The sequence below is a fragment of the Protopterus annectens genome, chromosome 1.part2, assembly GCF_019279795.1.
Source record: "Protopterus annectens isolate FY-2018-M chromosome 1.part2, PAN1.0, whole genome shotgun sequence".
NCBI classification, from domain to species: domain Eukaryota; kingdom Metazoa; phylum Chordata; order Ceratodontiformes; family Protopteridae; genus Protopterus; species Protopterus annectens.
The window spans coordinates 357,019,866-357,036,383 of NC_056727.1; the positions used below are offsets into that span (position 1 = coordinate 357,019,866).

At 43.8% G+C, this 16,518-nt stretch overlaps 1 protein-coding gene across 1 annotated transcript in view; it reads right to left on the bottom strand.

Annotated features, from left to right (window-relative positions):
* Nucleotides 1-16,518, bottom strand: part of GPCPD1 (glycerophosphocholine phosphodiesterase 1) — a 1,148,488-nt gene that overhangs the window by 839,558 nt on the left and 292,412 nt on the right. The window lies entirely within an intron of this gene.

Genomic DNA, 16,518 nt, shown 5'->3' on the forward strand with positions numbered 1-16,518 from the left:
ATAAATGAGGAATGAAGAGATTCCACTACCACAAGCAGAGTGTCACAAGACACAGCATGACACTGTAGTCTTGCAGAAAACAATGACGTGAAATGGTTTTAAGGTAGCAGTAGCCCTAAATGTCAAAATATGGAAAATGACTAGCATAAATGTGGAAATAGAGGTTGCTAAAATCCATAAACCAGTTAGCCAACACAAGCCCTCACACTTTCCTGAAGGAAATAAAATTCATCTTTTTTTCCTAAAAAGGCTGATATATTTTGGGTATAACAACTGAACTGTGTATTGAACAATTATAGACATCTATGGTATAAGGGAGGTGTCATCTAGATTTTATTTATTTTGGGCCAAAGACAGACAGTTGAACAGAGTGTTTTGAGTCTGTTCTGACAAATGAATTGCATCTTTTTCTTCTGAGACACAAATAGTGGAACAGTGTGCAAGGCAATTTAAACAGTGCTTCCAAAACAAAAAAAATCTTTTTAAATTAAGTGACTGCAACTAAGAATAAATGTATTTCCAGAAAATGCAGTTAATATTCAAATACCTTGCTGGTTCAAATGGGAGTAAAGTCAGCTTTTCCAGCAGACAATTCAGGGCACAGGAATTGATTTTTTTTTTAAAGGTAGCATCAAGTGCAGGAAGAACTCCTTCAACAAATCAGCATGATTTGCTGCAATTTGTGGACAAATGGGAATGTATAACGAAACTGCAAAAATATGAGCTGTAATGGAGTCTAAGAATAAATTCACAAAACAGTTGTTACCATTTCTAATAAAAACAACTTTACAGTTGTAGGTATTTTAGCTTCCTTGAGATCGCTCTCAAGTCTGATCTCTCACTCAAAGGTTCCTGTACTGCAGTGTCTAAAAAGATAAGATTCGGAATGTCCAGATCTGGAGAAAACATGCAAGATGGATTTAAGGCCAACAAAACATCATGCTTCTAATGCTAGGGAACCAAGGGAAATGGGTCTGGATCCACATGCCTCTTCTCTGGATCACAGTCTTTGGATTTCAAGTGTTTTTTTCTATAAACTTTTTAGTCTTGAAAACCTTCACATTTGGGGGTAGGAAGCTTTTTATTAAAATGTACTCTTCTGTCCACTACTGCGCTAGGGCCAAACCCTTACAAATTTCCAGTCCACAGAGATGGAAAACACAAACACACTGATTGTGAAGATCCTGAAGAGGGAACTTATGTCCATACATAGAACATGGATAAACTAGTTTTAAAAATAGCAAACTAGAACAAACTATCACAAAACGTACAGAAAGAAATGGACACACAAACTACAACAAAGACTGTATTAGTAAGGAAGATAAAACTCAAACAGAGACCCTATAGAAAAAGAACAAGTAATGTGCCATGGTCCTAAAGTATGTTTGTGCGTCTATTGCCCAAAACCACTTCCAGAACTCAAAAATGTGTAAGTTAGGAACTCCTTTATTACAGAACAACCAGACAGTGGTTTTACCTACCCACAGGCTTTTTTAATGCTTACAAATTTACATCATTTAAATGCCAATTTTTTTGCACATGATTATACGAACCAGCAAAGTAAAATAATCCTACCATTACATTTAATTAAATGTCCAAAATATTCCTTAAATATAAATTATATACACACTGAAAAAATATATACTTTTTTCTAAACAGAATAAGCAGGTTACCCCAATTACTCCACCATAAGAGCCTAATGTCTGATGCTGCTATCTTGTGGAAACTTAATACCAACTGAAAATATTTATTTTTCTCATAAGAATTAATTGGCCCCAAAATTAATGATCTTTTTTTTCTCCTTGTAATCTAATTTAAACAATTTTTTGAGTCTTAGTAGTACAAGTTGATGCCACTATTTTATCTATATCAAGAAAGGCAAAAATGGCAACTTTATATTTAAGCTGGTGTTTGTTTAATGCACTTTTCTCAGCAATCTCCTGGAACACCCTCCCACGTGCTCTCAGGCTTCTTCAAAACTAAGAGACATTCAAATCACAAAGAAAATACCTCTCAACATTCTGGCTCTGTTGCTGTACAGCTCCAGGATAAGTATAACATCTCTTTCTTCCCACTCTTCTAGTATACCTCTGATCTACCCTAGTTTGTTACTATAACTATCTTCATCCACCCCACCTTTTGCCCATCTCTCTCAACTCTTACCACTCATTTCATTTATATCTCAAAATTAAATCAACCGTTTGTATACATCCTTTGTAAATAACTCAGTACTTTGCATTGTGACATCTACTATACTGTATAGTTATTTAGCACTGCTGTTGCAAAAGATCGGAGGTCGGAGAGCTCGAGCCACCTTGTGACATGTTCCTATTTTTCCTAATTTTTCTGCTTACAGATGAATAGTATTACTAATTATACAGTTGTACTGCTTATTGGGCTAGTTAGCCTTTGCTTGCTTTTTCTTTATCAGAAGTTTGACGAGTTTTGTCCTTTTCAGAGCGGTTGCTCTCTTAGGCCTTTGGCCATGACTTAGTGATTAATCCCTATCCCGTTTAAGATTAATCTTAATAGTGTGTGTGTTTAACTTATTATTAGATAGTAGTGTACTTAGATATTGGAAATTAGAAATATATTTAGACAGATATAATTAGATATTAGATTATGATTAGCTTGATAGTTGTTCAGTGGTCTGATAACTCAGAATTGTTTATAGCAGTTAGAGTTTGCGGTGTTTTGTGTGTGCTTTGTTATACAGTAATCTTTTTGTCTTCATTAGTGTTTACTGTGGTGTTGCTCCTAGTATGGCTGATCACAAGAAGAAGCAAAAATCAGGTTTTAAAAAGTGCCCAAAATGCGGACAGAAGATGTCTATCATGGACACCCATGTGAATCGAGTCTATTGCTTGGGGCCAGTTCACCTCCAGGAGGATTGCTCTGCCATTCCTTCAGTAGCAGGGTTTTATTGAGAGACTAAGGAAGTTGGTGGACAGAGGATTATTGAAGCCAGATTTTTCAGGAGTCCTTGGACAAGGCTGACCAGACCTCCAAGTCATTGAAGGGGTTGAAGTCTTCTAAGGCTTCCTCGGAGCCCAAGTCATCGGCTCCAAGCCTTACCGTGAAGGTGCAGTCGCCTGCTCCACAGTCTTCGGAGCTGTGCACTGAGCCAGTGTTTCGGAGTTGGCCCCCGGTCTTGGAGCCGGTCTCCGAAACCTTGAGATCGCCTATCCTTCAACCGGTGGCTTCTTCAGTTCCTTCGACACGTTCTTCGAGGAACCTCTCTGATGTGGATGCGGACCAGGTGGTGCAGAGGCTTCTCAAGAACCTGGCACTGGATAAATTATCGGCCTTGACCCAACCGGTTTCGGGGCCTAAGACCATCCCACCTGCTATGACTACTCCTCCTCCGAGCAGAGCAGGGCCTTCGGATCTGGGGGAGGAAGATCTGATGATTGTGGAGCCTTCTGAGCCAAGGCCTGTTCCAGTGCCATTGGCTCCATCAACCCTGACTTCTTCGGTACCATTGGAAGAGTCTGGGAGCAGACACTCTCTGGTTGGTTCAGGGGGGGGGGGGGTCATCGAACCAATGCGTCAGTTCTGACCCTTCCTCTCGAAGCTACGGCACGGATAAGCTCAGCTCCGTCCCCTGGTTCAGAGCCCACTGTCTCGGTGCCGGGGTAGTTCCCATCCTCCTCGGAACCTGTGGCTTCCTTGGGTCAGAGCAGTGGTGCCTTCGATGCTATGAGGAGGGTTATGTCATCCAAGACACACACTTCATCAGGTCCCTCCTCCTCCACTAAAGTGCCGCTTTCTGCCTCTACATCGCAGGTTCCTGTGAAGCGTCGAGACTCAGAGCCTCAGGTAACCTCATCGGGTGACCCTTGTTCTACTGAGACCTCACCAGAAGCTCCCACTGATGAGGTTCCCAGGAAGAGACTTTGTAAGAGGAGGCATTTAGATTCCCCACAGGAGTCCTTGACATCAGACACCGACTTAAGAGGAATCAGAAGGGTCCCCCTCGGAGAATACCTCCTTTGCTGATCTCCTAGAAGTCCTTGAGCAGAGGGGTGACCGGCAGTCCGTTAGCCCTACTGAGGACGAGTCGGTGCTCCTGAAGGCCTTTGGGTCTCAACCTTCCACCTCCTGGGTGACTCCACCCTTTGAACTAATGGAATTGGTTGCTCGAAGTGCGTGGGGGTCTCCTGATACTATGGAACCGGTCCCTCAGAGGCCCACCAAGTTTATCACCTCCCCAACAAGTCAAGATGTTCCTCACTAAGGGAGTTCCAGTTGATGCCATGGTGGTGGAGGTGGCCACCAAGAAAGAGATATCTGAAACCTCTTCTACTGTCCATCCTCCTAATAGGGATTCCAGGACTATGGACAGGTACAGGAAACGCATCGTTAGATCTGCGACCTTTGCTATGTGTTCGCTTAACTATTTGACTCATTTTACTAGTCTTCAAAGAGATCTCCTAAAAGAGCTCGGAGATACTCTGCACGGTAGTACAGATGGAGCTGTCTCTGAGAAGGTGACAGGCCAGCTTAATACCCTTAAATCCATAGTTATCTCATCCATGCGACTCATTTCCTATGCAGCCGATGGTTCGAGTCGGGCAGCGGGTTCAGCGACATCTCTTCGGAGACAGTCTTGGATACGCTTATGGCTCCTTTGCGGAAGTCTTCAAGTCTTCCTTTGTCAACACCCCATTCGATGGCTCATCTCTTTTCGTGCCCAAAGTCAAGGAGACTCTCACTAGGTGTGAGCAAGAGGGAAAGACTATCTGCCCTAGGAGTCCATTTTTCCACCCCTACTAGATCATACCCCAAAGGGCAGAAAGGTGGAAAAATGTGGTTCCGAAGTCCCAAGGAGCTTTCCAGAACACACGCAGTGAACCCCCCTCAAGGGGCAGAGGAGGGGGTACTAATGGAAAACGCCACCCACAGTGGCAGAGGGGGACAACAGAACCAAGGCGACAGGGATCAGCTCCTTGGTAAGCCCTATCAGCGCTCCTGAAAGGAGGCTCGACTGTCCTAGTTTGGAGGCAGTCGGGGGTCGCTTGGCTTTGTATCCGGATGCCTGGCTAGGAATTACAAAAGATTCTTGGGTACAAAGCATCATTACCAGAGGCTATATCATTCCCTTCTTAGAAAACCCACCTGTTTGGGGAAAAATCCCAGACATTCCATCCAGTCTCAGGGAACAAGCAACCATAGAGGGTGCAGGAAAAAAAAGTCATCCAGCCATTCCCAGCAGACCAGATAGGATCTGGAACTTATTCCAGATTCTTTTTAGTTCCACAGAAGACAGGGGACTGGAGGTCCATCTTGGATCTCAGCAGTCTATCAACACATTTATAAAGAAGGAGAAGTTCTGGATGGTCACGCTTCAGTCTATTCTCCCATTCCTCGGAATGGGCGATTGGATGTGCTCTATAGATCTCAAGGATACATATTACCATATCAAAATGGCAGACCATCCAGAGATCATCTGTGTTTCTGGCTGGGAGCCAGTCACTACCAATTCCGAGCACTGCCCTTTGGACTCACAACAGCCCCCAGAATGTTTACCAAATGCATGACAGTGGTTACAGCTCACCTGAGGCATCTACGATTCCGAGTGTTTCCGTATCTGGATGACTGGCTCCTTACAGTCGCCTACAGGCATCAACTCATTCTGTCCAGGGATCACACTCTCAATCACTGCTCTCAGTTAGGCATCACTATCAATTTCGAAAGTCTGTGTTGTCGCCATCACAGCGTTAATTCCTTTATCAGAGCAGACACCACCACTGCCACAGTAAAATTGCCCCTGGACAGAACAGCCACTCTCCGAAACCAGGTCTCAGACATTTTGCAGAGTAGAAAAGTACCGGCCTCTCAAGTACTGAAGCTACTAGGTAGCATGGCAGCTACGCTCATAGCAGTTCTCCTGGGACGTATGCACATGAGGATTCTTCAATGGTTACTCTTCACCCAGTGGTCTTAACAACAACTTCCGATGTCATTCTTAATCATGATTACGGACTCTTGCAAGAAGGATCTTCACTGGTGGTTGACCAGCCACCAAGTTACGGTGGGTTGACCATTTGTTTCTCTCCCACTGACCATAGATGCTTCTCTGATGGGGGGGGGGGTCTGGGAAGAAAAGCCCAAGGCACCTGGTCAGAGACAGAGTCACAGTTGCACATCAATGTTCTGGAGCTGAGACCGGTGCTTTTGGCGTTGCAGCACTTCCACGACTCTCTGCCTTTAGGGATGATTGTGATACAGACAGGCATATCTGTGGTCTGCTACATCAACAAGCAAGGGGGAACCAAGTCTTACCACCTGTGTCGAGAGGCCTTGAGAATTTGGCAGTGAACAGTATCCACCAGGCGCTGATAGCAATGCATATCCCGGGGAAATCCAGCGTGATAGTGGACAAACTGAGCAGAGCCATTCTGTTACCACACATGTGGTCTCTCAAAGACGAAGTTGTGGAGATAATTTTCCACAGATGGGGCCAGCCTTGCTGTGACCTGTTTGCATCCCTTATGAATGCCAAATGCAGAAGCTACTTTGCCCTGAATCCCCCCTTCAGGGGACAGCCCAAGGGACTCTCTCATACACTATTGGTCCCAGAGACTCCTGTATGCCTTCCCACCTATACCCCTGATCCCGAGATTCTTGCAGAAACTCAAAAGCCTTGGAAGGACTGAAATCTTAATAGCCCCTTTTTGGCCTTGACAGATTTGGTTCCTCCTTCGCCCGACTAACTGGAGGAACCTTGGTTTCTGAACCCAGTTCCAGACCTGCTGACACATTCGTCAGGATCCCTCCCTCCCTTTGTTCCCCTCAGACTGACAGCGTGGCTGCTCCAATTCCCAACCTATCCAGGTCACATGAATTTTCTTCTGAGGTACAGCATATTCTTGTATCTTCGCACAAGGCTTCCACCAGAAAGCTGTATGCTAGTAAATGGAAGCGATTTGCTTTTTGGGCCTCCCAGAATAACATTGATCCTTATGTTGCCCTGCTAGTATCCTGGAATTCCTATCTAAGCTTTTTCATGAAGGTGCTGCAACTGCCACTATTAGAGTATTCAATTGGCTGTAATTTCGAATTTACACCTCAGAGCTGATGGTTCTAATCTGATGTCTCACAGATTATGTAGGGCCTTCCTGAAGGGTACCATTTATCTTAGGCCTCTTGTTAGACAACCCTTTACTCCCTGGAGTCTAAATTTTGTGTTGTCACGTATTATTCTTCCCCCCTTTGAGCCTGCATCATCCTGCCACTTGAAGTTTCTTACTTGGAAAACTATTTTCTTGGTGGCCATTACCTCAGCATGTAGTGTCTGAGCTTCAAGCCCCTTCTATCAAACCCCCATATTGGGTTTTTCACCCAGACAGAGTATCACTGAGAACTAATCCTTCATTCCTACCAAATTTGTTTTCCGAGACTAACCTGAATTAAACTACTGAACTTCCAACCTTTTTCAGTAATCATTCTAATAAGTTGGAGTACATGTTGCATAAACTTGATGTCCACAGACAACTGAGATTCTATTTGGACAGGACAGAGGAATTTAGATCTGACCAACTCTTTGTATCTCATGCTGACACTAAAAAGGATCAATAGTCTCTAAAGTTCCCCTTTCCAAATGTTTAACTGACTGCATTAAATTTATATACTCTTCAGCAAACCAAACATTAGAGCATGGTGTGAAGGTGCACTCCACTAGGGCTGTTTCCACTTCTGCTTATGCGGCTCAATTGCCTTTGGACATTATATGTGCAGCTGCCACCTGGTCTAAGCCGCATACCTTTATCACTCATTACAAAGTGGACAGGGCCTCCAGGGACAGAGCTTCCTTTGGTTCCACTGTCCGCAGGAATGTACTCCCTTGAGCCACCCAGGAATAGGGTGCTTAGGACACTACCCATGTGTAAGAATGAACGGAGAGATTGAACAGCTTCACTTAAAGAAGTTATGCACTTACCATAACGTTCCATGCGAGTTGTTCATCTCGCCTTCATTCTTACATTCCCACCCGCCTTCTCCCTCCAGGGTCTCGAAGAATGAGTACACTCGGGGTTCTGGTGGTCCTGTTCTAGGACTTCTTACTCCGGTTGGAGTATTTTTGGGTTATATCTGTGCATGCTGGGTTCAGCAAACTAGATCTGAGGTAGGATGGAGAGCATCATGGGATAGGGACTGGCCTCAAGCTACTCTGAGATCTTCAGCTAGTAAAGCGGCCGACTCAGGAACCCATGTGTAAGAATGAATGGCGAGATTGAACAACTTCACATTATTTTCTCATAAGAATAAATTGGTCCTAAAATTAACGATCCATTATTTAATGGGGGCTTTAGATGCAAGGCACCTTTTTTTAAATAAATAAATAAATAACAACTTTGCATAAACAATGGGAAATTAAAGAATGATCATCAAAGCCATTAAGGAAATTAGAAATGGCTGCTAATTGAACTTTAATGGTGGAAGCAGAAGCTCCTTGATTAAAAAAGTGAAGCTAAAAATTCTAACACTTTGTCAACAGGTGCTGAAAATGGGTCTAGATCATTTGTATGGGCCCAAATTGAAATTTCTTCCATTTGCTAGCAGAGTTTCCTGGTGGATAGCTTAGGAGAAGCCAGAAGAATGTTTTTGCACTGAGGAAGCTAAATTACTCTGCCTGGCAACTAATGGAATCGGAGAAACCAAGTTGTCAGCTTGAGACTGTGAAGGTTGGGATGCAGCAATCCCTGCAAGTGAGACAGCAGGTTTGGATCTGGATCCAGAATCCATGGATGGTGAATCAGGTGAGGCCAACGAAAGGGGAACCAGACTTGTTTGGGCCAAAAGGGTGCAATGAGGATTATTTGGCTTCTGAATCTTTGGGCTTTCTTCAAAACCAAAATGAGGGCAAAGGCATAGAGAAGTCCCGAGGGCCAAACTGAGAAGGAGAGCGTCTCTCTGGGACTCCCACTAAGGGAGATTAGGGCAAAATAGCTACTGCATTTGTTGTTCACTCGGGAAACAAAGAGATCGCGGCAAGGCAGGCCCCATCGACAAAAAATTTCCATCGCCACTTAGGGATCAAGAGACCACTCGTGAAGCAGGAGAATGCATCTGCTCAGTTTGTCCGCTATTACATTGGAGCTCCCCTGGATATGCACTGCAGCTAGTAAGTGGTTGGAAGATCTCGCCCACTGTCATATTGGAGAGCTCCCCAGCACAGGGAGTACGATCTGGTTCTGCCCTGTTTGTTGATGTACCAGACCACTGACATGTGGTCGGACAGAACTGCAACTTTCCCCGGTGGGAGGGCAGATTGCAAGGCTTGCAATTTTAAGAGCACTCCCTCAATTTCAGAACACTGATGTGCAAACTGGCCTCTTGTGGAAACCAAGTGCCTTGGACTGTTCCTCCCAAATAATGCTCCCTCCATCTGATCTGGGAGGAGTCTTTGGTCACTATGGCCTTGGGCTGAGAAGGAGTGAAGGGATGGCCCAGAAGAATTTTCTCTGATTGCATCCCACCAGGATAGATGCTTCTTGCAGCGATTTATTAAAATGGGATAAGTCATCGGATGTGTTAGGATGGACCATTATGCAGCTAAGAGCCATTGAAGTAGCCTCATATGAAATCTTCCCAGAGGTACTAAGGTTATGATTGCTGCCATAGATCCTAAAGCTTGGAGGACAGGAAGAGAGGAAATTTGGTCTTCGGATACAACGAACTGCACTTGAGACCTTATTTTTTGTAGTCTGTGAAGTGGAAGAGAAGCTACACAAGAGATTGTACTGAGGAGAGCTCCTATAAACTCTAGGTCTTATGTTGGAGTCGGCAGTGATTTTACTCTGTTGATTGTTATGCCCAAAGATGCAGGATGAAATTTGTGGCTTGAAGCAGTAGACGCCTGGTGCGGGCGATGAGGAGCCACTCATCTAAGTAAGGAAACACTAAATCAGTGCAGTCTCAAGTGAGCAGTGACTGCTGCCATGCATTTGGTGAACACCCTGGGGGCCATGCTGAGACCAAAGGGCAATACTCTGAACCGGAAATGACTGGCTCCTAGCCAAAAGCGGAGAAAACGTCTGGAGCATTTGTCTACTTTTATGTGGCAATATGCGTCCTGAAGATCTACAGAGCACATCCAATCATTTTCCTCTAGAAAAGGGAAGTACAGACTGAAACGTGACCATATGGAATTTTGTTTGCTGAACAAACTTGTTCAGAAGGCTGAGATCCAACATTGTTCTCCAGACCACTGTCTTTTTTGGCGCTAAAAAAACCTCAAATAAAATCTAGATCCTATCTGGTTTGGTGGGACTTCTTGGATGACCCTTTTTGCTAGCAGCTTCTGAATCTACAAGGCTGTTTGATTCCTCTAATTGGGTGGGACATAGTTGACTCTCTGTAATCTTGGAAAAAGAATAAAGGGGATACGATAACTTCTGGTAATGATTCTGTACACCCAAGTACTGGAAGTTATTAGACTCCAGGCTGTCTGGTGTAGTGAAAGTCTTCCCCCGACTGCTTCCAGAGGTAAACAAGCAATCGAGCTTCCTTTCAAGAGTGCTGGTGGGGTTGTCCAGAGGAGTCGTCTCTGGAGCTCTAATTTTGTAGGCCACCTCTGCCACGGGGTGGACATCTTCCACTAGAGCTCCCCTCTCTGCCCTGAGGGGAGCTATCACCACGTGCGTCGGGAAAAGGCCCTTGGGACCTGCTGAACCACATCTTTTCACTCCTCTGATTCCTAAAGTAGGATTGCTGAGGAGTACAAAAATGAATGCCCACAGCAGAAAGGGTCTTTTCATCTTTTTCACACCTGGCTAGTGTGTTTTTGACTTTGAAGCCAAATAAAGACGATCTGTCAAAAGCAGCACTGATGAAGGAAGACCTGAAAGGCTCCACAAACTCATACAAATGCATCCAGGTGTGACGCCTTATGGTAACTCCTGAACCCGCTCCTCTGGTCATCCCCTCGGCTGCATGAGTGATGAGCCGCATGGACGAGTTCGATATAGACTTCACAGTGGTCAGCTAAAAGAAAACATTATCCCGCACCTCAGACACACCTCCAGTGAGGGTATCCAATAACTCCTTAATCAGATCCCTCCAGAGTCTAGTAAACTGTGTCATGAATTCAAGGACCTTAGAGCGAAGGTCGATAAAGAATAAACCACTTTCCAAATCTGTCCATCATACTGTCCGTTAGGTGGATGTACAGTGGAAGTCTCATCGGCAAGCTCCTCCTTGGTGGCCACAACCACCACCATGGCATCTACTGCTAAACCCTTTACCCAATATTGGTGATCGTAGGGTGCTGATAAGATTTTGCCTGGTCTTCTGGGAATCGGCTCTATGGAATCAGTGGCCTTCCATGCCCATTGAGGGATTAATTTAATGAGGTTGCCACTGGGCACAGTCACACAGGAAGTGCATGGATTTCTCAGAGGATGTGTCTTTGGGCTTCTAATCACCCCTCTGTTTTAGGATCATCAGGATGTCTCCAAAGGAGACATCTTCAGGGGGTGACCAGTGGGAACCCTCCCCCCTCATCGAAGTCAGTGTCTTGTGTGACAGATTCTTCCGGGGAACCCAAGTGCTTCTTCTTGCACGTCTTCTTTTGGGATGGTTCCTCAGTGGGAATCTCTGAGGAAGACTCCAAAGAAGGTCCCTGTACAGGAGTAACTTCCAGCTTTGGTGCTCACTGTCTTGACGTGACAGATGGTGGCAGCTCCGGACCAGAAGGTACAGTGATATGACAGATACATAAGTGGCCAGTTGACAGCACACACAGGCTAATGTCCTCTCCATGACTTGGAAGGCAGCCCCCCCCCCTTACAAGAGGGATGCGAGCTCAGAACAGAGGTCACACACCCCCACTGCATAGGACCACCATCCGAAGCAGAAGCCAGGGAAGAGGCCGCAACAATCAGGAGCCCAAGAGCTATGGACGACTAAGCGTAAAAAAACAGGAATTGTTCCAGAACCCTCTGAACAGACAGCAGAGCTACAGGCTCGAGTATCTACTTGTTCCAAGAGAACTGAAGATGTCAGAGCATTCCCTGGAGCCGAAGAGGGAGTGCCTGTCGGCATCAGGACAGCTGGAACTGAGGAAATCGAAATGGTGGGCTCGAAGCCTCTAGAGGAGGTCAGAGGAGGAAAATCTGGAGGAGTCCTACGAGAAAAAAACTCCAACAATCTCACGTATACCTCTGAAAGACTCCTGGAAAATCAGACAGACATCCTCAAAGGAGATTCTGGCCCTTCCAAAAAAGGATGGGAAGTTGACCCACAAAGGAGTCTATGGAAGGGGAATACCTTGTCCTGGGAACAAAAAATAGTTCTGACTTTTGCACTGAAGGGCTGGGTATAGTCTGCTGTGGTGCAGACGGTGACTTTAGTGCTGACTAGGAAATTAAAGAAGCCGGTGCTAACGTCAACACCGAAGCTCTTGGTGCCGTGACAATAACAGTAACCGGTGCCGAAGTTTCTCGTTCGGTCAATTTTGGAAACGGTCTTTCATTCCCAGGGTACTGATGGAACCGAAGATTCATGTTTCTTAGTCTCTGGTGCTGTAGGAGAGCTCAGCACCGAATAACTTCTCTTTTTAGCGTATCAGATTTAAAGGAGGAAGGACTTGAAGCTTCTTCGAAAGAAGATTTTAGCATTCATTTTAAGATCAATTTGTTTGGTCTTTCTACAAAGGCTATGGTACTGAAGGCCTTGCAGACAGGACAATCTACATCCAAATGGGGTGCACCCAAAAAGTATACACATGAAAAATATCCGTCTGAATTGGGCATCTTTTGTTCAGTCTTGGCACTGCCTGAAACCTGATGTTCTCTTTTGTTTTTCCACCATTTTGTATGTAAAGGAAAAAGTCGCCAACTGAAAAGTTGACATACCCACTCCCACCTACAGACACACCCACCATCCCACCCACAGACAGACCCACCCACATCCACCCACCAACACACACTCACTAGGGTTACAGCGCCTATCTCTCTTTGTGAGGGACAGTCCCCACTTTGGGGAGTATGTGTCCTGTGAAAAAACCTAAAAAATAGCAAATGTGCTGAGATTTTAAGACAATGTATTTCTTAGGTTTTCTTAGGTTTTCTTTAACAGTTGCATAAACCAGTTATTTTTTATCTGAAACACAAACAATATACGAAAATAGCATAAGCAACTCAAATTCTACAAAATAAACTTGTATTTTGGCATAAAAAGTGAAGTTCTGTCCTTTGCATTGGCCATTGGTATGTTTCCTCCTGAAAAATCTCACATTTCTACAAAACATGTCCCACTTCGGGCAACTGAAAAGGTGGCAATCCTAACACCCACTCACCGACACGTAGGATAGATGGAAATTCTACCAACGATGGTAGTGAGAAATACCAAGATTTGTAGGAAAAAAGAGTAATACCAACAACGGTAATACGAAAGGTTATTAACAATGGTAACGAGGACACCGCAAAGGGTAGAAAAGCAGAATCACTCAAAAAAATATGAACAAGAGGTAAATAAGGGTTTGAAAGGAACAGAAAGTTTTTAAAGAAGATTAATAAATTTTGAACTTAGCTGCAGAATATCGGCGGACATCTCATTATCACAGCAGCAAACGAGATCTGCAGTAATGGAGAGAGGGGCATTGCGGGTAGAGTCTTAACTCAAGAGTTTTTTGACTGGCACTAGCTGTACAACAGCCAAGATGGTTCCGAGGATCGGAACAGAGTCCCATTTGTCAAAAATGAAGACTGACAACATCAGAGGTACTGTTTTATTGTTTTTCTGTATCTGTGTGAATCTAGCCATCTGTGTTAACATTTTCTGCGACAAACTCTGGTGTTTAATGTAAATAGATATTTAATAATTTTTTATTATTTATTATAAAATATAATTAAACTTTTCATTGTGGCTTATCTTTTAGAGAGTATTCTAAACAGAGATTTTTTTTTTTTATTGACACTGTGGCCTCTCCTGAAAGCCTTACTGCATGTGTCAAACACTACCCACCATTTGTATTAATATTAATTTCACTCAGTATAATTTGGTACCATTGTAAGAGCCTTACAGTAGCTGGCTTTGGAGTGTCTGGTGGCAATAACTACCTTCCAGTTTTTGGGCAAAGGGGAGCAGAGCGAGTAAATCTGTACCAGCCTTTCCCAGGTGTGTGTGTGTGTGTGTGTGTGTGTGTGTGTGTGTGTGTGTGTGTTAGCTACTTGGCGCAGGGACACAGAGCACTGATTTCACGGAGAGGGTGCTGGAGGACTTGGCTGAGGACGTAACTCAAAAGCTGTGCCATTGGGAAGTCTTACTGGAGGCCTAGAAAGAGACAGGGAAACCCAGACCTTGGACCGAGTCTGTTCCCTGTGTGCTCTTAAGGGAAATTATGCTTGATGCTGAGAGCTGCATCTGGAAATACTGTATCTACTTTTTGTTCCAAGTGAACAGTCCCTCACCAGTGTCAGTGGTGAGGATTCAGTCACACTAACCATTCTGCAGCACAGTTAATACCCTGATGTCACAGGAATATATAGTATCAAGGGAAGTGAAAATGGTTACAAATTTTACCACATTGTGCACAGATCCCACAGGGAAAACAATAACAGGTTACACAATGAAGTATTTACTTCTCCCATGTTATTTTTAAACCACAAAAAATAGAATATACTCCTCCCTTTCCTATATGCCATTTTACATGCACCTTCTAAGACCCTACTAAAAATGAATTTTCTGATGGGACAGACCAGTGCTTAAGATTTCTCAAACCTTAAACATATTCCCATAGATAGTTGTAAATGTAATTTTGCAAATTTCCTTTCATTTTACTTGTATTGTAATAACTTGTGTCTATCCTGCACATTGGCTATATTTAAACTGCCACTAACTGCAACACATATTTCTTAGTAGTAAACTGACTCTTCAAACCCACTTGCTTGTTATACTTATAGTCAGTATTATATACATGTCAAGAGTCTTAAAATTAGCATATAGAATGTTAACCACATGGCCTGGGTGACAGATGGTAGGAGTTGTAAGCATTTCTGTGGAAGGTTTATTTTATACATAGCATTTACTGAAACATTTATTAACTTAACAGACACATCCAAGAATTGGCAAACGGATCAAAAGTACAAGTAGATTATACCAATATCATTACTGTTAACAATATTACCCAACTCTAGTACATTTCACTTCCACAGAAAATACAGTTGTGTACACTTACCATAAATGTATATGTTCGAGTGCATTCACTGTTGCAGTCATCACATTTGGGTTATCTGATTGCAGTAGCCCTCAATCGGCCTGATTATCAAAGTCTTGGGTCCTGCGTCGGTTGTGCTCTCATCTTCCATGACGTCAGGGGTATAAAACATGCAGCCGATGCCATTACATCAGTTTTTCTTGCCCCAGATGTCAGTTGCCCTCTAATGGGAAGCAAATATATATATATATATATATATATATATACACACACACACACACGTATGTGTGTATATATATATATATATATATATATATATATATATATATATATATATATATATATATATATATATATGTACACAAGGTTATACCTCCAACAAAACAAAAAGCTTTTAAGCATAGTAAAGAGGAATAGAGGTATAGCCAAAAGAAGTCAGGGGGCTGGAAGGAGGGTAACCAGGACTGCAACAGTGAATACACTCGAACATCTACATTTATGGTAAGTGTACACAACTGTTCTATGTTGTTCGCATTTCACTGTTGCATTCATCACATTTGGGTAGATTCCCAAACCTAAGGATGGGAGGATGAATTTAGATAGCATTAGGACCAGCTATAAGGCCCTGCAAGACTGCAGTGGAAAAACCAGCTCTGGATTTAGAGAAAATCGGCAAATGGTAATGCTTGGTGAAAGTATGTACATAACTCCAGGTAGCAGCTTCTAGGATGTCCCTGGTAGGGACACCTCTGAGAAAGGCTGTAGAGGTAGATGCAGCCCTGGTTGAGTGTGGTCTTGTCCCCTGTGGGATAGGTTTTCCATGGTGCATATAGCAGAAATTAATGCAATGGCCTATCCATTTAGAAATGGTTTGCTTTGAAATGGCCTTCCCCTCTGCCCCTACAGCAAATGCCACCAGCAGCTGTTCAGATTTCCTGAGAGGTTTAGTCCTGACCAAGTAAAATCTAAGTTGTCTGTGCACATCTAAGGAGTGCAGTATCCATTCCCCTTTGCTCTGTGGATTAGAAAAGAAGGTTGGCAAATGAATGGACTGATTAAGAGCCACAATGGATACTACCTTGGGTATGAAGGAGGAATTGGTCCTGAGGGACACCCTGTCCGCATGAAAGATGATGAAAGGCTCCACTGCCATAAGGGTCTGCAATTCAGACACCCTTCTTGCTGAAGTAATTGCTAAAAGGAAGGAATTTTTAACTCTGCACTTCCAGCTGGCTCAAAAGGAGGTAGAGTGAGTTTTTCTAATACAAAGTTAAGGTCCCAGGCTGGAGTTGGGGCTCTCCTGGGTGGTCTTAAGTTTTTGGCCCCACTGAGGAACTGCTTGAGCAGTGGATGAG